The following is a 25,000-nucleotide window of genomic DNA, read 5'->3' as shown; positions in this document are numbered from 1 at the left end:
ATGCTAACATAGAAGGGGAACATTAAACAATGATGATGATGATGATGTATATATATATTTATATATAGGAAGTTAGTAAGCTTCAAGCAATCCATAGAAGATATAAATAAACAACTTTCAGGAACAATAGTGGTTTATTGACGCAGAAGGTTGTGAATTTTTCCCGTATTGAAGCTGAAAAATGTTAATTTTATAGTTCATGGTTAGCAACAAGGATTGTTGTATATGCGATCCTTAATTCCTGGATGTTTAATCACACACATGTACACACACAGAACACACACACACACACACACACACACACACACACACATACTTTATTAATAAAGTATATTACTCTACCTCTGGTATTTGAACACTATTTTTTCCACTTCGTTTCGCATTTATGTGCTTACTCTGGTATATATATAAATACACATACATACATATATATATATATATATATATATATATATATATAAAACAATTTGAAAAACCTACACGACTAGGTGAAAAGCGTTTCATTTAATATGTGACATTAATAAAAATCTGTAAATGTACAAACATTCAGGTTTCTGAGTACCTTAATTAATTTTTTTCTATATAATTTCTGTACATCACCTTCAAACCTTCAAATATATATATATATATATATATATATATATATATATATATATATATATACATACACATATATATATATACATACATATATCCATACATATATATATCTTATATACATACATGCATACATGCATACATACATACATACATACATACATACATACATACATACATACATACATACATACACACATACATATAGATATTGTTATAAATGAATATAAGCCATACTATCATAATAAACCTGAAAAAATTTAGGATTTTCACGATGCTTTGGCATGGAAAATAGAGTGAGGATATAAATGTAGTAGTAATTTGAACAAGAAGCTTATAAATTTGTGAGTTCCCTGGAGATTTTAGCAATATAAATATTTGATTTTTCGTTGCATTCATATTATTACTCATTTGGTTTGCCTGCATCATTTACACTCAAAATACCAGCTGCTGTTGAGTATTATTTGTACAATAGGTCCGTTGGCAGAATGGACAGGTAAAGCAGACGTACAATATTGATCGTTTTGATAAATTGACATAATTATGCTTCCAATCAGTGGCCATTCTCACCGTGAGAAAATAACAATTGATCTTTGATCTCTGTTGGAATAGGATTGGCAAAACTGAAAATAGTTATCCCTTACAATAGGGAAAATTAATTATTTACTCTGAATAGAATGAGGGAGGAAAAATAATTTAGTAGAGGAAAACCAGATTTGTTTATCTTTGTACATGTGTGGGTGTGTGTGTGTGTGTGTGTGTGTGTGTGTGTGTATGTGTGTGTGTGTGTGTAAAGTAATCTCTTGTTGTAATTGGGCTTTGAAATTAATCATTTGTGAAGATCCACGATTTACATTCTTGAACATGCATAGAATATTATCAATAGAGACCGGTTATATTTCATTCATTTAAAAATTGCCATTCTTCAACACACAAACGCGCACGCACACACACACACACACACACACACACATACATACTTCAGTTTATTTATAGGCAAACAATTGATGTGGTGGTTGTTTGTTTTATTTGGGCCAAATCTGAAGAACTGAAAATATCTCGATTCATACCCAGCTCAAAGTCTTAACGATATGGTGTATTCTATCAACAAAAGGTGTGTGTGTGTGTGTGTGTGTGTGTGTGTGTGTGTGTGTGTGTGCATTGTGTATGTGTGTGTGTGTGTGTGCATGTGTGTATGTGTGTGTGTGAAGCAATACAACACGCTGTTCTATCCAACATATGTATAATGTCATTTCATAGTGTATATGTGTGTAACATAGAATACTGATCGTCATCATCATAAAAATCCTCCTCCTCCTCCTCCTCCTCCATCCATTTTCCACCCTGGCATGAGTTGGATAGGTCTTGTCATTCACCGAGGTCTACATCATCCAGCACAAACGACAGTAGAGTAAACTGACCAGCTCTGTTATCATGTATATCCTACAGTGTGAACTGAGTGCAATTTATATCACAGACCTTAAAGAGACTGTCCCATGTGGGAAGATTAAAGAGACCTCTTTTTCCTGAATTCAGAATTACAACTGTTCTTGATAGGTAATCTGCAGTGCAACGTGCAGAGTACATATCTCCCCTATACATTCCATAAATATTAAATAGATGCGTATATCAACAAACATATATTGAGAGAAAGCAAATAGTAAGAGTCATTTGGGAATTTAATCTACATCATACCCTAGTTTAATATGCAAGTACATTACAACTATGTTACCAGCCATTCACTAATTTCATGCAGACATAATCAGAACTTATCATTTTACCAAACACTTCATTCTGTTAGGTTGAATATATGCTACAGATATCAGATATCTAATTTGACTTCTGTGTTTATGTGTGTAAATACTATCGACTCAAACACAACTTGGTCCTATACTTGAAGTATTCAAAAGATTATCCGTGAAAAGAGACACTGGAATAGTTTACACTGGAATAGTTTCATACTACTTTCTGCAAGGAGACAGGAGACCTAAGAGTGTCTTTAGATTGTTTGATGCTACACTTAATAAGGAGGAGACTTAAAATGAAAAACTATTTGCCCTTATGAGAAACTAGACAAGTAATTTGAGTTTCTCAGGCAGACACAGGCTCAAAATATTATTTATTGCAAATGTGAAATCATGACACAAGAGCTAGGTAGTTCAATATTTTAGCCACTGTTCAATATTTTATCCCCTATATAAAATTTTCTCTTAGAACATTGGTTTAAAGGCTTGTAACTTTCCCAATTTCTCTTTTAAGATTTGAGATTAGTAGTTCCAGCATCATAATTAGCATCATGTATTGAGTGTAATATCAATGCTTCTAATGTTTTTACTCACTGGCAAGCTTAGTCCTAAGCCAACTCTAGTTATAATCCTCGCTGTTAGCTTCCATTTAAAGCCCCAAGATTTATTTTGCACTTTTAGTTATTCATGACTTATAAAACTTAACAAGCAAGAATATATCATCTTAAATGTTAAAGCAATATCTTAAATTTGAATTTCATGCAAAGTATAAGATTCGGATCTTTTTTAAAACGGGGTCCACATTTTTCATTAATGTTTTACGTAGTGTTTTTGGTACCGAAAGACTTTCAAACTTCGTATACTCATCTATTTTGTGTTATAGAACAGAAAAATATTTTTGTATTCGAATTTATTTCATGTAAAAAATTGTCTTATTTCGATAATTTCAACCAATCACTGACAAGTATTCAGTTGTTTACATTTACTCCTTGGCTGATTAAGCAATGTAAAGCGTATTTAATCTCCATACCTTCGTTTTATTTGCTTTTTTCATTTTAAATTTGCTTTAACCCTAGCCCTAACCCTAGGGTTAGGGTTAGGGTTAGGGTTAGGGTTAGAGTTAGGGTTAGGGTTAGGGTTAATTGTTTCAGAATCGTTTGTTTATGTAGTCGGCACTCAATGTATATCGGCTGAATGGACGTCAGTGATTGGTTGAAATTACAGAAATACGACAACTTTAACATGGAATAATTTATGGATTTCTTCTTTTTTTTAAGAAGACTAAGAGAAAAAGATGTTTTATATGACACATTCTACCAGTGTTCCAAGTTTCAAAGTGTTTCGTTAATGAAAAATGTGGCCCCCGTTTTAAAAAAGATCCTAAGATTCCACTTTAATCACAGCACTTTGATGCACTTTTAGAAACTAAGATGAAAGCTACAAATATTACAAATGAAATGATATTTTTAACCCCTTTAGATACAGAGTATTAAACAGCATTTTAAACTTTCCAAATGGTGATTCTCTGTAGCACACACAACACACATGCACATACATACACACATGTGCAAACTGATTCCATCTGTGAATTACATTCAGGGTTCATGTGCTTGTTGAATATCCAATCACTTATATGGTGATTCAATAATATATATGTAATATATAAAATCACTGATCCTCAATTACACTATGCTTACAGACTTACAGACACATATCTTTATATATATCACAGGTTTTTGTTCATTTCTTTAAGTTAGATCTAGTCATATTCAAACGGTGGGTGGCTTCTTCTTTGCTTTGCACTGTTGGTTAGTTTGAAACAAACAATGTCTACTTTACTGCACATGTTTTCAGTTAAGTTAACCTCTCACTTAGGTAAATTTTTGTTGAAAAATATTAAAAAATGGTAAGAAAGCAGTGTCTGTGGAATCTTACAGAAACAGAAGTAGTCTGAGTAGAGTAAGAGAGAGACAGACAGACAGATAGACAGACAGAGACAGACAGACAGAGGGTAATGAAGTGACATAACAGCAATCCATGATTTTAATATTGCATAACATCTTTATTGCGTTATGCTTAAAAATGAAAACCACCAAACTGCACAGGAAAAATGTGGTTATGTATTTTAGACACAATTGGTAAATTGTAATATTGTAAAATTGGTTTGGTAAATTAGAATGTAAGATAGGAAAATCTAGAGATACTAATTTTCTTGAAGAGATATTTTTAGAGTATTTTAAACTCTGTTGCTTCTGTGTATCTGTTTTGACTGTTTCCAGATCTGTAATATCATTTACATATTCCAGGAGATTTACTTTTGGTGAAGCAAACTTTTAAAAGTTATTTTCCTGTATGTTTTTCATTTTGTTTGCTGTATTATCTGATTTACTGCCAAAGAAAGGTAAAACAAATTAGTTGTTATTAGTAGCTTTTTTTTTTCCAAGTGATATTACTCATGTTTGTGGATTACTGTAAAGTATTACTTCCATTTTATGCAGGTGGTGTTGTTTACGAAGTTTGTTAGGAAAAAAAATTTGGTATTTCTTTCTGGAATATCTCCATGAAGCTCCAAAAGTAATTTGTCATAGTCTAAGACAGTCAGAGGCAAACTGTGGCCCATGGGACTTTCCAAATAGCACACCTAATGAAAAATTACCTTGAAATTTTTTTAGTTGTGCAACCTTCCTGATGGTAAGCTATGTCTTATGTGGTCTGCTTCTTGAAAACAGGTTGTTCATGCCAGGTTTAAGATATATTACTTTTTGGTTGATATATGTGGTTCTCAGTGGTTCTCAATCAGGGTCCAGAAGATTTTGTGGTTAAAATTTATCTACAATAAATTTGTTATACTTCTACAATTCATGAAATATCTTAAGAATGTTTTTATACAATTCCTAATGATATTTAATTATAAAATTATAATAGGACATTTTAAACATCGAATGGCTAGGAGGGTTCATCTGAATAAAATCTGAGTAAAATAGGAATAAAAGGGGTCCATAAGTTAAAAATGGTTGAAAGACACTGGTTTAACCAATATATGTTTAGGGAGAAAACGTTGCATCTTATTTTCAATTAGATCTTGGAGAAATCAACTTCACCTAGGTCAGTGTAATTTCTTTAAATGTAATTTGGTTCTTAGCAGTCAAAAATATAACTGATCCTTACCTAACATACTAAAAATGATTCCATGAAAAAATATTTGAAAACTTATCTGTCCGAATGGTAAATCAGAATGTCAGATAGAAGAACAAAGTCTAAAGATGCTAATTTTGTTTTAAGAGATATTTTTTTAGAGAATTTTAAACTTTGTTGTTATGATGTTAACACTTAGGAACATTCCAGAACAATAATATCATTTATATATGGCATGTGATAAACCTACTCTAGAGCTAGGCTATGATTACAGTATAGTTTAGTTTTTTGTTGTAAGCTTTCATATGATTAAGATTTTGCTAAAGGTTAAAAGAACTCAGCTAACAGAACACATACTATTCTCTGACTAGTAATTTTCAATAGTTTTTCTTAGATATTATATACTTTCTGTTTTCTTTACAGAGTTGAAAAATATTATCATTTAGACAGTGAAGCATGAATATCTTTGTTTTATGTAAGATACAAATTTACCTCTACTATAGTGAATTGTATCCTCATGCAAGAATTACACAATTCAGTCACATGGAGTTCTTGACTAAATTCAGGATTAATGAATACTTATTTGATTTCGCTATTATTTCTAGCAAGTCAAGCCCTATGCAGAGTCTCCATTGGTAGTTGTTGCTTATCATTGACTGAACCACCTTGTGATGAAAACCATTCCAGCCATGACAAGTTTATCTTTATATAAGTATTTTAGGACTGCATTATCCGATGTGTTTTTTACCTTCCTTAAGATGGTAATGTGATTTGAGGGAAATTTGCTTGCTATTTCTTGCAGGTCGAGTAATCTTGTATATACTCACTCAGTATTTTAAATTAGCCATTGTGTAACTACAAACCAAAGTCAATAGTTATTAATGAGATGTTACTAGTAATTGTATAGTTTTATTTTGATGTTAAGGTTTAAAGCTAGTTTTAGGATGTTGCTGGCATAATCTGCATTGGTTGCTTTCATGTTTACTGAGGCCTGCTAGAATGCTTTTAGGGAAACATAGTAAGCCAATAACTTAGAACATTAGGAATAACTTGTAAGAATCTTGTCAATTGTCAAATTGATGGCCATTCAAGACACTATTCAAGACTGATTGTATATAAATTACTTTGAGAAGGAAAGAGTAAAGAAAGGACATTATCAATTGTTAAGTTTACTCAACAACAATTGACAGCATTCCTTTCCATTCATGTACCATTTCTTTCTGTTCAGTAATAAAACTAAATATAATGCACTGTGTTCTGTGTTCATATTAACACAAAGCATATTTACAATTCATGATGTATTCTTTTATTCATTTACTGGCTTCAGTCATTGGACTACAACCATGCAGAGGCACAGATGTCAAAAGAATTAGTTAATTATATTGACCTCTGTTCGGTTAAACTTACATTGTTGATATCTACAATCAAATAGATAAAATTCCTTTTTTTGATGTAAAGGGATGCAATTTGACACACCAGTTTAGACCAATATATATATATATGAGGTAGTCTTTATGAAACATTGTAAGGCATAATTTAAAGAATGTAGTTGTATAAAGCAGGAACAAGGTACAAAGTAAACAACAAATTGAAAAGAAAACAGAACAAAGTTTGAGTTTTACTGTGTATTTCTAAATTTTGAGATAAAGATCCCTTCTTCAGGACATTTGGAAAAAGTTTGTTGCTCAGAAGAAGGGGTCGTCAGCTCAAAATTTAGAAATACACAGTAAAACTGAAATTTTGTTCTGTTTTCTTTTCAATTTGTTGTTTACTTTGTACCTTCTCACATTGTTCTGGCTTTGTACAACTACATTCTTTAAACACACACACACACACACACAACCTTTCTTTTTGAAGAAAGTTTATACATGAAGTAAGGTGGAAGACATAAAAAAAAGGTGTGATGTAGGACATTGTCTTAAGAAAATTTACACAGGGCAATGTTTGCATAAAATGTAGAAAGAATGTATAAAGAAAATTTACACAAGTCATAAAACCAAGATTGATTGGTTGGGATCGTTAACACACCTCTCCCTCACAATATCTCCTCCATATTCCAACTGAAAAATACTATACTTTCCATACAACACCTTGGTATAGTTAAAACCCTAAAGGGAATTGCCGGATGTAATTAATTATCAGAAATGTGTCAGAAATGAAATGAAGACCCCCATTCTTTGGTGATACAAAACTGTTACTAATGAAAAGGAAACTAAGATACCATGAAGAACTTCATCATTAATGCATTTCCTAAAAGCATTAGTAATCTAACTGGCTATGAAATTAATAATCCAGGCATACTTCATCATATAAATATAGAACTGTTGTTAAATAATTCTTCTAGTTCAAGGTTTAACAAAGCTGTAGTCTGATATTATAACCTTTGCATCAACTCTTATGTCCCCAGCCTTCTCTGTCTGTTATTGTATGATATAGTTTGGTAATATTATAAGTATGAAACATATTAAACTTCAAATTTGATTCAAGTTATAACAGTGTTATTCATGGTAAAATATTTGATATTTGATATTTTACAATATCAAATATAGATTTGATATAAACATTAGCAGGATTTAGCTAAAACTTCAAAAATACAATATTTATTTAATAAAAAATTTAGTCATACAAGTATATTGTCCTTCTGTGTTGGGTAACTACAACACATTATCAACTGGAATTCGTGGTTTGAAAATATCATGATGGATACTAGTTTCTAGATATTAATCCTTTTTACTGCAGGCACAAGGCCTTGAATTCATGGATGAGGGGGTTAATCAATTACATGGACCCCAGTGTTCTGTTGGTACTTATTTCATCAGCCCTAAAAGAATGAGAAGCAAAGTTGAACTTAGCAGAATTTGAATTCAGAATAAAAAGACAAATGGAATGCCACAAAGCATTTTGTCCAGCAAGTCTGCCAGCTCACTATCTTAGTTTCTAGATATTAATACAAAGGCATTGAGTTGACAGAATTGTTAGACAAAATGTCTTCTTTTATTTAATAACAGGCCTTCACATTTTGTGTATATATATATCTTGTCTTTCATCTTTCCATAGTTGATAAATTAAAATACCAGCCAAATACTGGAGTTGATATCATCAATCATATCTCCCCCTCATTCAAATGTGTGACCTTGTAATAATGTCAGAAATCTATATAACTTATAAGTTTAATAATAGGAACATGAGATAACTGTTACCATGCAGAATATACAATTTCAATTCATCATTTTAATACTGAAACTGCCTAAAACTCTTCTTGTTTTAAAATGATCGTCAGAATTTCAAGCTAATTTATATCCCAAGTACCAATTTAATAATGACAAAGTTATTTTAATGAATTTTTTTTATTATTTTCAAAATTAATTGAAACAATGACTGTGTTTCAACAGAAATATACCAACAAAATGGTTATGGTCAATTTTTAAATAAAATTTAATAAGTTAATTTTCAGGCTTAAATATTTGAAGTTGACTAAAGACATTCAAGTGAGATCATTGCCAGTGCCGCTGGACTGGCTCCTATGCAGGTGGCACATAAGATACACCATTTCGAGCATGGCTGTTGCCAGTACCGCCTGACTGGCCTTCGTGCAGGTGACACGTGAAAGCACCCACTACACTCATGGAGTGGTTGGCGTTAAGAAGGGAATCCAGCTGTAGAAACTCTGCCAAATCAGATTGGAGCCTGGTGTAGCCATCTGGTTCGCCAGTCCTCAGTCAAATCGTCCAACTCATGCTAGCATGGAAAGCGGATGTTAAACGATGATGATGATGACAACTGTGTTGAATTTTCTGTTTTCATTGTTATTTAATTTTTTTTTTTAATGACTTACTCAGGGGAGGAAAGACAGCACTTATGACCCCTTGCAAATTATCCTCAAACAAGAAACCTGAGCCAAACACCATCAGAGCAGACATTGCTGAAGGTACCCAAGGGCAAGGTAGTAGTATAAAACTGAATGATGGATTAGTCTAGCATGAAATTTTTGCTAAAGAACTGAATATTCATTTATTGGAGATCTATCATACAACAGTTATAATGTGGAAAATGAAACACTTTGAAGTTTAAATTCATAATGTTTTAAACATAACTTGACAAACTGGAAGCGATTTATAATCAAAGATTTGTGGTTGAAATAAGAATCTTGTAGCTTCCCAGACACTTTGCTGACTTGACCGTAATACAAAAGTAAACATAACACACAAAGAAAGAAATAAGTAAATTGGTACTGCTTAAAACTACTACAGTCAAACAAAAGGTAATTTGAATATCTACAGTTAATAGACGACTTGTTGCTACTACTTATTCAAATACTAGTATTTGAATAGTAGCACTTTTAATGCAGTAGTTTTTGCCGTTGCATATAATGTATTGTTCATTGAACATAACAACACTGGCTCTCTTCACAGACAGAGAAGTAGGTTCCGGCCATCCGCAAGTGTTAATGGAGTATTTTTAATTCTGCTTGCCTTGTTGTTCTAAGATCTTTTACTTTAAGCACCGCCAACAACATCTTCATCCTTGATGCCATCATCATCATCATCATCATCATCATTATCACCATCATCTTCTGCTTTCTTCCATCGAACAGTAAGTAAAATGGATATTTATCTCATTGCTTTGGGATCACAGGGATCTGTGATTGATCTGTGTTATTAGATATTATTCCCTTTTGTTTTGTTTTTGTTTTGTTTTATTTTAAGCTATTCAACCAATTGTGTGTGTGTGTGCATATAAATAAATAAATATACACACACACACACACATAGATACATATACATCTTACACACGTCTTCCAAAATCAATAACTTTTTTCAGTTTCATAGCACAAACTAATAACTGTGTTACTGCCTTCCAGGCCGTGTATACTAAAATAATAATTTTTATTGTAATTGTGCACGCTTGTAAATTTGTGTGATTGTGTGTATATAAGTGATTGAGTAATTGTGTGTATGTATGTGTACATCACCTTTTTTTTAATGTTATTTACACCTGAGTGTTATTTGTACAATTGCAGTACTTTCAAGCATTGGCCTTCAAAATTTACACATTCTGTAATAAATTCAGATTCCCCTTTATTTGTGTGTATCCATGTGTGTCCATGTGTTGGTGCATGGTATGTATGTTAATGAATGTGCATGTGTATTGATGTGTGTCGAAAGTGTGTGTGTGTGTGCACATACATATATATATATATATATATATATATATATACACACACAATTTCTATTTTTGTTGTATGATTGGTAACTGAATCTAGGTTAACATTTTTACTAGAATGATTGTTTCAGGAAACGATTTTCATGATGATTCTCATTGGAATATTGATTTCTAACTTAAGCATAAGGGCATGGCACACTTTTTCGGAAACTAACAGTCAATGATGTCGACCCAAGTATTTCATAGGCACCTTATCCTATTGACATCTCTTACCCCACCTCCCTACCGAAAGATGAAAGGCAACGTCACTTTGGCAGGATTTGAACTCGGAACATAAAGGGATGCAACTAAAAGCAGAAAACATTTTGTCTCATATTTTTATTGATTCTGTTAATTTATACCCTATCCCAGGCCACTGTATCCTTGCTTTTGTTTATGTTTAACACCAATGTAGACCCATTGTTGTGTCAAAGAGCATATCTTATTTATTCAATGATAAAGTATATACTGATAAATAAGTACTGTTGTCAATGTGATTGATGATAAAAACCAGTGAAATAATAAAATAACATACATTCCAATTGGGGTTGTCATGTACAGGGTCCTTTGGGTTTTTTTAAGTACTGTAAAAGAATTTTGAAGGTTTGCCTCCAACTAGGTCTTTTGTGATACCCTAAAAGCCAAGAACTTTCCATCAACTCCCTTGTACCTCCAGTCAACAAGACACCTTTTGCTGTCTCTCCATCATATTTTAACTTCTTCTCACCAGGCATGGAGCCACCTCCTTCAATACTGCACTCACTCAGCTGAGGATCTTGTCTTATGAGTTACTTGGTGACACCACGAGTGATGGTGCCATGAGAAAGCACCCAGTACACTCTGTAACATGACTAGTGTTAGCAAGAACAACCAGCTGTAGAAATTATGCCGAAGCAGACATTGGGGCTTGGCACAGTCCTCTAGCTTGCTAGCTCCTGTTGAAACCATCCAACCCATGCCAGCATGGAGAATGGACATTAAATGATGATGATGACGACAACAACGAAATATAAGACTGAAACTGTCAATTCTTCAACGCTTTTCAGTTATTCTTTTTTTCCCCTCAGCTTGCCAAATATCTTCAGAGAGTTGTTATATTTTATACATACTTTTTCAAGATAGCATATGTTAATTTCCATCAAGCCAATATAACCTGAAGATGGAAGTTATTGTTACTCCTGTGCTTTTAAGCAAGCATGATAATGGCATGCATATCTATTGGTATTTTGAATTTTTACAGTGACATTACTCTGCAACTGATGACTGCTTCCTGAGAAACTTAAGACTGAGCCTCCTAAATTTGGGGTTATAAATTATCAATAAGATAACATAAACTCTATTAAGTCTATTGATTTATTCAATGTCTTTTTTCCTGCAAAATTCCATGCTGCATCTATTTATGTACATGTGTTCATATAAGCTTGTTAGGTTAATGCTAGAAACATTGAAATCTAGTTCTTTTCCTCGTGGTGTAATGCATTAACTTTGTGATTTTGTTTCATTTGCATTTCTTTTTATTTATTTATCCCAATTTTGCCTGTTACATTAATATATATTGTAAATATATTTGCTTTTCCATGCTAAAGGGGAAACTGCAAGTTGGTTGAGTTTCTGTTCTGTTTGCAGCCATCATCAGAAATATCAATGTCATGCCACAACATTAGCATGGAGCAAGTAAACATTATAAGAGCACCATAAAAATTTGTTTTCACATGAATGTTATTATAGTGGACATTACTAAAGATATGGAGTTTGGATTGTAATGTTGTTTAACTCCAGGTCTGCCTAGACAAAGCAGGCCTACGACCAAAAGATATTCTTGCCAGGATCTTCCTGACTTTTTCTGTGACATAAAATATCTCAGACTATCAATGCTTTTTTCTCTTTTTCATGGTAGACTGTGATTTAAAAATTCTTTTTCCCCACTTCTTACGGCTTTGTCAAATGAGAAGATTCATACATAGTCATCATACAATCTGCCTTTCACTCTGAGAGAGAGGCCCTTTGTTACCAACAAAGGTAGCAGCTCTCTGAACTTTGCCCAGCCTGTTGTTCTAGCAGTTGTGGTTTCAAGATTGATGGGAGGAAGGGAGAAAGTTGTCATCAGACCTGAGACCAACTCTATAGCTTTGCAAAAAGTGTATACCTCTAATGACAGCCATAGGCTAAGCAGAGGCGTTCAGCTGGCAGAAACATTAGCAAAATGCTTAGTGTTATTTCGTCTGTCTTTATGTTGTAAGTTCAAATTTCACTGAGGTTGACTTTTCCTTTCATCCTTTTGGGGTCGATAAATTACGTACCAGGTGCGTACTGGAGTTAATCTAATCTCCTCCCCGCAAATTTTCCTTTTATTCTTTTAGCTGTTTCAATCATTAGACTTGCAGTCATGCTGGGGCACCATCTTGAGGAATTTTAAGCAGACAAATCGACCCCAGTGCTTAATTTTTTTTTTAAAGTCTGGTACTTATTCTATCGATCTCTTTCACTGAACTACTAAGTTACAGGGACATAACCCTGCCAACACCAGATGTCAAGCAGTGATGAGAGACAAACACAAGCACAAAGATACACACACACACACACACACATATATATAATGGGCTTCTTTCAGTTTCCATCAACCAAATCCACTCACAAAGCTTTGGTCAGCTTGAGGCTATTGTAGAAGACACTTACCCAAGATGCCATGCAGTGGGACTGAACCCAGAACTATATGGTTGGGAAGCAAACCTCTTACCACACAGCCATACTTTTTCTTTAAATAGCTCACTAATTATATATCTTTTTAAAATCTCATTAACTAATTATGTTAACAATCATCAAAATTACTCTTAAAACAATTGAGTTTCACTATTTCCATTCAATCTTTTAATTCTTTGCAATTTCATTAAGTTACAATTTAAACATTAATTCAGTTAGTCTATTGTATGTCTCTTTAAATGTGGCACTTTTAGATTGTGTATATTCAATGCCCCATTCTTCCAGGGTTTTCTTGCTAAACTATTGATTGGTTGCTTAGCCATGAGTGGAAAATTTTGCACAGCTGCTCTGTATCCTGCCACTCCTATCCCATTGTTGAAGGAAGCAACCGTAGCAAAAACCACATGATTAGATAATTCACAAGTCAATTTTCTTCAATTTACAAAATCATCCTACACATGTTAACATGAATATATATATATATATATATATATATATATATATATATATATATATATATATATATATATCATCATCATCATCGTTTAACGTCTGCTTTCCATGCTAGCATGGGTTGGACGATTTGACTGAGGACTGGTGAACCAGATGGCTACACCAGGCTCCAATCCGATTTGGCAGAGTTTCTACAGCTGGATGCCCTTCCTAACGCCAACCACTCAGAGAGTGTAGTGGGTGCTTTTATGTGTCACCCGCACAAAGGCCAGTCAGGCAGTACTGGCAACGGCCACACTCAAAATGGTGTATTTTATGTGCCACCCGCACAAGAGCCAGTCAGGGGCACTGGCAATGATCTCGCTCGAAAATCCTTACACATGTCACAGGCACAAGTGCCAGAAAGGCGACGCTGGGCACAGGTGCCATCCCGATTTCACTTTCGCTTGCCCCAATAAGTCTTCGCAAGCTGAGTTATATATATATATATATAATAATATTATTAGGGACAAAATCCAAAATTACAGGTAAAAAACTCAATTAAAATCAATTTATAAAAAATTAAATTGAGCCTTATAGATAAAGTATATATAAAATATATAGTTTTAGGGAAAATAACCAATTTTCAAGAACTCATCGATGAAAATCCACTATCACATATAGAAAAATTAATAATTAAAAGCACAATAAATGAGTATAATATAAAGTAAAGTAAATATAATAAGATAAATATAATAAAAAGATTACACGTGTTTCATAACCAATTTTCAAATAGAAAAGAAATTTAAATCGATTAAAATCAATTGAAATTATCTAAAATAAGTTCTATTCAAAAATATAGCTACTCGTCAGATCGTAAGTAGAACAATAATTAGATATATATCTCAACCAACAATAAGTACCAAATGAATTAATATGATATACTTATTATATAAAGATAGAAAAATTATTTAAAAAATATCATAATATCAAAATAATAACCATTCAATAATCATCCCTTCATCCATAATAATAACATGTATATTATATACAAAAAACATCTTACCTAAATTATCATTGTTTTAAATTATCATTGTTTTAAATACAAGTTGAACGAAGTTTAAGTTTAAAATAATAATGAAGATAAAATTAGTACATATTTAACCGGTGTAATAGTTAAAGCTATACTATTTAAAGCTAAAGACGTTTATTTAATTATGATTAAAGATCAATTGAATAATAGAAAAATACAAGATTATTTATTTCTACAAACGTAATAATAAAAAATATGAATGAAAAAATTATGAATGGAAAAAATTATATATATAAGTGCTGACATGGTTGGTATGGTAAAAAGTTTGCTTTTTAACCACATTGTTCCACAAGTATCTTCTACCGTAGTTCCAGGCACACGAAAGCCTTGTCATTGGATTTGATAGATGGAAGCTGAAAGAAGCCAGCCATACATATGTGTGTGTGTGTGTGTGTGTGTGTGTGTGTGTGTGTGTGTGTGTGTTTGTATGTGTTTGTGTGTCTTATATTTTTTTAGCTGTTTTAGTTATTAGACTGCAGCCATTCTGGGACACCACACTGAGAAACTTTAGTCAAGCGAATTGACCCCAGCGTTTATTTTATTTTATTTTTTGGAAAGTCTGATACTTATTCTATTGGTCTCTTTTGCCAAACCACTACATTAGAGGGACATAAACACACCAACACCAGTTGTCAAGAGAGCCTTTATAACAAACTTCAGCCTACTGTTATATTTTACTATCTTAATAAAAAGATGACACATAAATATTGTAGTCCTAGATACACAATGTCTGAAAAGAAACAAAAAATAGATGGCATGGTCTTACCTGGAATGCCATTCATTATAGGTCTGCTTGGTGAGGTTTGATGTAGATCTAAGGAAAAATAATTAACTGACTATAAATTAAAATGATTCAGAAATGGCACTAGCATCATCCAATCTTTTGTTGACCATTGCATAAAAGTAGAAGAGAATTGGCAGAATATTAATCAATATGACCAATTTTATAAGAACTTGTGACACACACACACACACACCATCTCATCTTGGAGGTTATGAATGAAGGAAAATTTATGAAAACAACCTACATATTGATTCTAAAAATTTGGCACAAGGTCAGTGATTTCATGGGAGGAAGTAAGTCGATTAGATCAACCCTGGTGTTCAACTAGTGTATATTTTATCAACCCTGAAAGAATGAAAGGCAAAGTTGACCTTGGTGGAATTTGAACTCAGAATGTAAAGAATGACGAAATATCATTAAGCATTTTTGCCTGGCATGCTAACAATTCTGCCAGCTCACTACCCTACAAGAAAAAAAAAAAAAGGAAAAAAAGCCTATATATTACTTATAAGACAACCAGACCAAGGTTGATAAAGTCTAGGACTGTGTCCAAGTGGCCTTCTTCTGGTCCCACTAATCACCCCTTCTCAGTCAGAGACAGCTAGATGCTTTCTCAGCATTCTCGACCTTGTTCTTGATGGCTCATCTTCTGTTCACATAATTATTATATTATTCTTTTACTCTTTTATTTGTTCCAGTCATTTGACTGCAGCCATGCTGGAGCATTGCCTTTAGTCGAACAAATCGACACCATGACTTATTCTTTGTAAGCCTAGGACTTATCCTATCAGTCTCTTTTGCCAAACCGTTCAGTTACAGGAACATAAAGACACCAACATCAGTTGTCAAGTGATGTTGTGGGAACAAACACAGACACACAAACACACAAACACACACACACACACATACACACACACACACACACACTCACTCACACACACACACATATATGATGGGCTTCTTTCAGTATCCGTCTACCAAATCCACTCACAAGGCTTTGGTCGGCCCGAGGCTATAGTAGAAGACACTTGCCCAAGGTGCCACACAGTGGGACTGAACCCAGAACCACATGGTTGGTAAGCAAGCTACTTACCACACAGCCACTCCTGCACCTATGAAGTTCTGAATATCATTTTGTTTCCCTTGGTCTTTGTACTAGGATTACATAGAATTTTTATGGAACCAAAATAGATTGAATGATCCTACAAATTTCAAATATGCTTTTAAAAAAACCGTTTTCAAGAAGACTGTTCATGCAGTCAATTGCTAATCTGTTTAAAGGAAGAAATACACTAATGTTTTCAGTGATATGAATAAGCTCATATACCTAAATCATCTGGTTAAACAATACCTCTTGTTTGCATAATCATCACCTGGTTTAACATCACCCCCCCCCCACCATTACCTAGTTCTTGGGTTCCTTTAGAAAATTTCTCTTTACTGTAAGCATTTAGAGCAGGCCCATCCCTGGGCCTCCACTCCTGGCATTTTTCAGGTAGACATTGATGTACAGATGTGCAATTACTTGTGGGAGTAGGGTCACAATTTTGACTCAGTAGTCTGGCTGTAAATCAGTGATTTAACCATTGAGTTAGTCTTTATTTGTACATCAAAGTAAATGTAATTTGAGCTGAGCCACACAATTGAATTATTTCCTAACAGTGCATGCATAAATATGTGCGATATATTGAGAAAGAGAAAGAGATCTGTTCATGTCAGTCTATTTATCAGCCAGGATTTAAAAGAAGTAATGAATAAATATGTCTGTAGTGATGATAATGATTGTGGGGGGGAGTGAAGAGATAAGAATAACCTTTATGGAAATGATAATAGCAATCACCTGCAAAAATGTCTAGTTAGGATTTATCAAGGATATGAACGAGATTTTTTTTCTCCCGTAGATATTCTGTACAAATATACAACACATTGTACTTGAAACGTATTTGCTCTATTTTCATTTATTTTTACCATAAAGTTCTGTCAATTCCCAGAATAATATCAACAATCTCTTATGTTTTAAATAACGTGAACATTTTATTTTCTTCTTCAGGGACAGAGTTACTACAGTATCACTTATTGAAAGCTTGGTAAGTTGAAACACTTATGCTTCTCTCAGACTAACTAAATGTTTTGAAAATAATCTATTTAAAAGCCAACTCCTACTGAAGTATGTCAGAGGTGGTCACATTGGGTAGTTCTGTTAATGAGCCCACTTAACTAGTATTGTTAATACCATCCTTTAATTTGTACTACTGACATGACCACACCAGTGCCATTATAACTACTGTTATCACTACTATAATCAAGACAATCACCAATATCACCATCACCACCATCATTAGTGCTGTCGCTACTACATCACCACCACTTCTACCACCATCATCCTTCTTCACTACTTCTATTGCCATTGCTGTTACTATGACTACTTTATGTCTTCATAGTTATTAAGTAAGGTACATATAGTAAATTTTTTTACAAAGGCATAAAGCCACACATTTTGGGGAAGGGTTTCAGTTCGATTTTATCAACATCTATTGCCAGAGTCAGCTTGGCTTGTTGTCATTCTGGAATGGATAAAATAAGTATCAGTCATGTAAATAATATTCTTTTATTCTTTTACTTGTTTCAGTCATTAGACTGTGGCCATGCTGGGGCAGCGCCTTGAAGAACTTTTAGTCAAATAAATCGACTCCTGTACCTCTTATTTTTTTAAGCCTGGTACTTATTCTATCAATAACTTTTGCTGAGCTGCTAAGTTACAGGGATATAAACACACCAGCACCTGTTGTCAAGTGGTGGTGGTGGTGGTGGTGGTGGTGGTGGGGACAGACATACATAGATATATGTGTGTATATGTATATATATATATATATATATATATATATATATATATATACACACGACAGGCTTCTTTTAGTTTCTGTCGACCAAATCCACTTACAGCTGAGGCTATAGTAGAAGACACTTGCCCAAGGTGCCACGCAATGGGACTGAACCCAGAACCACGTGGTGGGAAGCAAGCTTTTTACCACACAGCCATGATATAGTTATATAGTATTATATGTAATATAATAATATAGATGCTCATAATTATGAATTTAGTCTCACTGCTTGACATCTTGGACAATTGTCTCATACCATAATCCCAGACCAATTAAAGCTTTGTGAGTAAATTTGGTCAGCAGAAAACTGAAAATGAAGCCTGTTGTGTGTGTGTGTGTGTGTGTGTGTGTGTGTGTGTGTGTGTGTGTATGTGTGTGTGTGTGTGTATGTGTGTGTGTATGTGTGTGTGTGTGTGTGTATGTGTGTGTGTGTGTATGTGTGTGTGTGTATGTGTGTGTGTGTGTGTGTGTGTGTGTGTGTGTGTGTGTGCGCGCATGAGCATAGACATATACACATGTATATTTCCAGTCAGTAATCAACACATTTAATGACCTGTTAGTGTTTCCATGAAATTCAGACAAAGTGGAAATATCAGAGCAGAGCTAACTGAATGATGTGTCAGTATTTCTACAAATTTCAGACTTAGTGAAAATACCACAACACAGAATGAACAAAGCGGGAAATGGTGACACATTGTGCTAATTATATAATTAGATTAATTTTTCTTAATGAACACAACAAATGGGACTGGTTCCTATGTTAACTGTTTCACTATTACAAACTTGAATATTTAAATACACCTATCTATATACCATATCTAATGTATAAATACTACTATTTGTCCCAAAATAATATTTCTCATGGATGTGCAGTGTTAAAAACACAATAAATATCTGTAAGAGATGAAAATCCACCCCAGCTATGGCTAGCAAGAATGTCAAATGTATTCTGGCCCTTTGAAGCCTTTTCAATGTTACATATTTGCTATTTTGATTTGATTTAGCCTCAATTGCATATACCAGACTTATATTCAGGTTGAGCAGTTATTTACAACATCAGTGGATGTTTTATTCACTGTCTCTTCTATTGAAAATGACCAATTTTCATCCAAGCATGTGGCTGGTTGTGGGGCCAAAATGCATTAGGCATCCTCACTAGTCCCTGCTGGCTTGGATTTTTTGTTTCTCTTCAATATTGAGTTTTTAACACAGCATCTCCAGAGGAGATGTTATCTCAGGACTAATACCACAGTAGCTGGCCTGTTATATATATATATATATATATATATATATATATGAAGTATATGATGATGATGATGGTGGTGGTAGTGGTGGTGGTGGTGGTGGTGGTGGTGGCGGTGGCGGCGGCGGTGGTGATGCAACAGCTACAGCTTGAAAACTTTTGATTGTAGGTCTTCTGAATCAGAACCAGCCTAGGGTTAAACAACAACAACAACAACAACAACAACAACAAAAGTCTTGTTTCCAGCAGCTATATTGCTTTACATTTCTCTTTATGTTTAGCTTCTTCAAGAAACAACAAGAAACAAGAGCGGGGGCGGATGGTAATGTTTTAATTATGATTCTGACCTCTTTCATCTATTTTCTTCTCAAACAGCTGTTTGAAGACAAAACTTCACTACCTTTTAGCTCAATTTCCCTCTTTATCTAATTCCGTCTCTCCCCCATCTCTTACCGGCACACACATGCCGCGCGCGCGCGCACGCACACACACATACTTACACATACATGCTCTCTTTCTTTCTCTTTCTCTCTCTCTCTCTCTCTCTCTCTCTCTCTCTCTCTCTCTCTTTTCTCCTCTTTCTCACAAACATACATATCTTTGCATTTCTACATATAACAAAAAGATGCACTTGCAAACATACACACTCAAGTATTTCTCCATATATATATATATATGTATATATATATATATATCATCATCATCATCATCGTTTAACGTCCGTTTTCCATGCTGGCATGAGTTACACACACATACTGTGAGAGAGAGACAAATATACAAACAGTACATACATCTTTGCCTTCGTTTCTTTCTCTTGCTTTCTCTCTCTCTCTCTCTCTCTCTCTCTCTCTCATACATATAAACACACACACATACACACATCTATTTTCTTTACACCAACTCTCATCCTGGGATTTTTTTACCGAATGACCCAGTTATCTTAACAAAACTGCCAGTACATCAGTAATTTCTAAATTGTCTACACTGTATTGTTCAGTTATATAATTTACAATTTTTATGGATGTGTTTCTCAACATGTTGTAAGCATCATGGAGAATAGACACTTGGGTCCCCCTGGTTAGCAAAATACTGATAGGTTGGCAGTTGTTTGCAGCTGTTGTAGAAAAACAGGCTGTGCCAAACAGCCAGAATGGAGCTCTACTTAATAGAGTTGTCCTAAAAGTGATAATCCAACAAAGATTGATTGGATCATATGGTAAAAAGAAAGAAGAATAGAAAATACTTGTGTTTCATTGGATGAAATACAGAACAGCATCAAGCAAATGAAACTTAGCCAAGTAGCTGTTAGAATGCTGACACCTATTAGCTAAATTACTTTAGAAGTAAAAGTTTAAAGTTTGAAGGTCATTTGAACATTGACAAGTCTTAGTTCACTTCCTGATATTTCTGAAGATGTTTTTGACACAATCTTTTTGTAGTCTTAGAAACCAAAATAATAATCTTTGACCTTGAATCAATATCACATTTGTCTAGTTTCACTCGTATTCAGTTCTAGTTTGTACTAGATTGATTTTCATTAATTTGAATTCTGAACACGACATGGCTCTTTGCAGTTACTGCATATTATAGTCACTGCCTCAGTAAGCTGTACATTTGTAACAACAGAAGATATGTGCTATAAATTTGCACATACATAAAGTGTCTCATTGCAATAGTTGTAAGTATTTTACAGATGCAGCATGTCTACTTATGCAAATACAAGCATAGGGGGGGGGGGGGCCAACAAGTGAGGTTGTACATGTGGGGAAATTTTGGTTGCTACAAATAGCACCCTGTTCCACCATCTTAAAAAACGATGGATATTGTAATATTAGATAGGCTGAGGTGGGCATTACGGTTGGAATACAGTAATCATGAGTTTGCTTATCAAAACTGAGTAACAACAACAACAACAACGAACACATATTTCTACAGAATATTTCTAACACCACACTAAACCACTCTGGTATTTAATAATTAAAACCATTAAAGAAATATATATTTACATACTCTCTTTACTCTTTTACTCTTTTACTTGTTTCAGTCATTTGACTGTGGCCATGCTGGAGCAAAATTTAAAAAAAATTCACATAATAATCTATTAACATGGATTGTATGGCTAGTAATATCAGTAGATATGGGATTTAAATATTTTTAAATGATTACTTTATGACAGGACTATTTTCCACTGCATACTTGAGTGCCCTTGGGTTTTGTCCATCATTAAAATATATTTCAATCTGTTCAGAATAAACCCATATTTATTTATGCATCTTCTAATAATTTTAAGTCATTGCATTTGACTGGAACCATGGGGTTACAAAATGGAAAACTAATTTTTACAAGAAATATCAAGAATAAAAGTCTATCAATAATTGTATAGATAACATCAGTTTTGAAACATAATAAGGTAATGGGTAATATCAATGTCTTGATTTTATTGAGAAAACATCAAAAATAGTTGATGGCTGATGGCTGATATCTCTTCAGATCAAGAACCATGGGAGAATACACCAAACATTCTAACCGCTTTTGAAATGAGATTATTGCATTTCAAAAGCAAGGAAAGAGCTGTTTCTATCAGCAGTTGAGAGGATATAAGTATCTCTGAATATCTGTATATCACTGTATGTGTGTGTGTATATCGATGTAGATTTCTATCATTGATTACTTGATCTAAGGCAATCAATAGCTTCAAGAAGGTTCTCTCAACTGTCACATTGACCTTGATTTCTTAAATATTCAATCAGCTTGGATAGGAAGAAAAGGCAGAACTGCTGTTGGACTACAGAAATATTAAATACCTATTGACTAGAAGAGTGATAACTCCTGTGTATTAATGTTAGCATTTGATTATTACTGTTCCAAAGGTAGCAAGATGGTAGAATCATTAGCATGGTGGACAAAATACTTAGTGGCATTTCTTCCTGATCTTTATATGCTGAGTTCAAATCTCAGAGAGATTAACTTTGCCTTTCATCCTTTCAGAGACAATAAAATAAAGTACCAGTCAAGTACCGCAGCTGATGTAATCAACTAAATCCTTCCACAAAAATTACTGGCCTTGTGCCAAGATTTGAAATCATATAATCATTATTGTTCTGCAGAGATTTCCTACTTTGTCTTTTAATGATTATTCTATGAAAATTAAGTGTTTTCAAATGCTAGCATACTCTTATTCAGAATTTCTGCGCTATCACTAGTAGAATTTTATGGAAAAGTACCTTCTGATTCTGATAAGGTATTTTGAGTTGTAATTCCATTCTTGACATCCTACTCATTATCCAGCAAACATCTGTACTGTGGAACCTTGTCTAAAACTTCTAAACCAAATAAAAATTGCAAGATACATTTGTTCCTTACTACAAATGCATCTATTGCATTAAAACTGTGGTATCTTTGGTATTCTTTAGTGTTTTATTATAAAATCCAGTTGATGTTTTGCATTGGTTTTTATATGACTCTCTCTGTTACCATTTATTGTTTAATCTATCACATTCGGCACTATAGAGTTCCCTGCTTTAATGTATCAGCTTTCACCTTTTAGCAGTTAATACAGATTCTTATAGAAATAATCAGCAATAACACTCCAATAAGTACACAGGTTTAAATGAACAGGAGTCAGTGACCTTATGCTAAAGTTCAACACTACCATTCTTTATCATTCCATGAATCTTAAACTCTATAGTACTGAATGTGATAGATTAAACAATAAATGGTAACAGAGAGAGTCATATAAAACCAATGCAAAACATCAACTGGATTTTATAATAAAACACTAATAAATACCACAGATACCACTACTTTTATATACATTTATATATATGACTATAAAATATAATTTATATATATATACATACATATATATATATATATATATATATATATATATATCATCATCATTGTTTAACATCCGCTTTCCATGTTAGCATGGGTTGAACGATTTGACTGAGGACTGGTGAACCAGATAGCTACACCAGGCTCCATGCTCAAAGTGGTGTATTTTATGTGCCATCTGCACAGGAGCCAGTCCAGCGGCACTGGCAATGATCTCGCTCGAATGACTTTTCATGTGCCACCGGCACAAGTGCCAAGAAGGCGATGCTGGTAACGATCACGCTCAAACGTTGGTGCCCTCATGATTTCGCTTGCTCCAACAGGTCTTCACAAGCCGAGTTTAGTGTCCAATGAAGGAGATGTTGGCATGGGAGCCAGTCGTCTTTGATTTCACTTGCCTCAGCAGGTCTTCGCAAGTGGAGTTTAGTGTCCAATGAAAGAAAGGTACGCATAAGTGGGCTGGTCTCACTTGGCTTATGACTATAAAATATTATATATATACGTGTAGGAGTGGCTATGTGGTGAGTAGCTTGCTTATGAACCACATGGTATATACACACACACACACAAGGTGCTTCCACACATTTTTTTGTCAACCAAGTTCACAGAGCATTAGTTGACTTGGAGGTTGTAGTGGAAGACACCTGCCCAAGGTGCTGCACAGTGGGACTGAACTGAAACCATAAAGTTTCAAAGCAAGTATCTTAACCACCGTAGCCATATTTGCACATGTAACTTTTAAACTTTCAGCTTTTCACCCCTTACCAGTTCACCATCCTGATTTCTGCCTACATGTAATAAGAGAAAAGTAAAGAATCAATTTTCAAGGGAAATAAATCTAATAATGATCAGTTTGAATAAGGATAAAAAAATTTTTTTACCTTAAGCAATTTCCTCAATGGGGAAGTCCCCTCAAATCTCAAGAATTTTTCTTAGGATTCTTGCCAAATATAGGACAGTACTTATTATTATTATTATTATTATTATTATTATTGTGAAAGCACATGGCTCAGTGGTTAGACCGTCGAGCTTACGATCGTGAGGTTGTGAGTTCGAATTCCGGACTGGGCTGCGTGTTGTGTTCTTGAGCAAGACACTTCATTTCACGTTGCTCCAGTTAACTCAGCTGTAGAAATGAGTTGCGACGTCACATGTGCCAAGCTGTATCGGTCTTTGCCTTGGATAACAATGGTGGCGTGGGGAAGGGAGGCTGATATGCATGAGCGACTGCTGGTCTTCTATAAAACAATCTTGCCCAGACTTGTACCTGGGAGGGTAACTTTCTAGGTGCAATCCCATGGTCAGCCATGACCGGAGGGTGTCTTTATTATTATTATTCTTAAGGTGGTG

The 25,000-nt window shown here is 34.0% G+C and overlaps 1 protein-coding gene across 8 annotated transcripts in view; it reads left to right on the top strand.

The window, feature by feature from the left end:
• LOC106869351 (uncharacterized) overlaps positions 1–25,000 on the top strand; it is a 387,885-nt gene that overhangs the window by 159,674 nt on the left and 203,211 nt on the right. For all 8 annotated transcript variants that reach the window (XM_089354241.1, XM_089354236.1, XM_089354237.1 and 5 more), the window contains one exon: positions 17,739–17,775. The gene's annotated coding sequence lies outside the window, so the exon portion shown is untranslated. The remainder of the gene's footprint in view (positions 1–17,738; positions 17,776–25,000) is intronic.

The sequence above is a fragment of the Octopus bimaculoides genome, chromosome 6 (genome assembly GCF_046866305.1).
Source record: "Octopus bimaculoides isolate indiv1 chromosome 6, ASM4686630v1, whole genome shotgun sequence".
Taxonomy (NCBI): Eukaryota; Metazoa; Mollusca; class Cephalopoda; order Octopoda; family Octopodidae; genus Octopus; species Octopus bimaculoides.
This window is presented reverse-complemented; position numbering and strand designations above follow the sequence as displayed.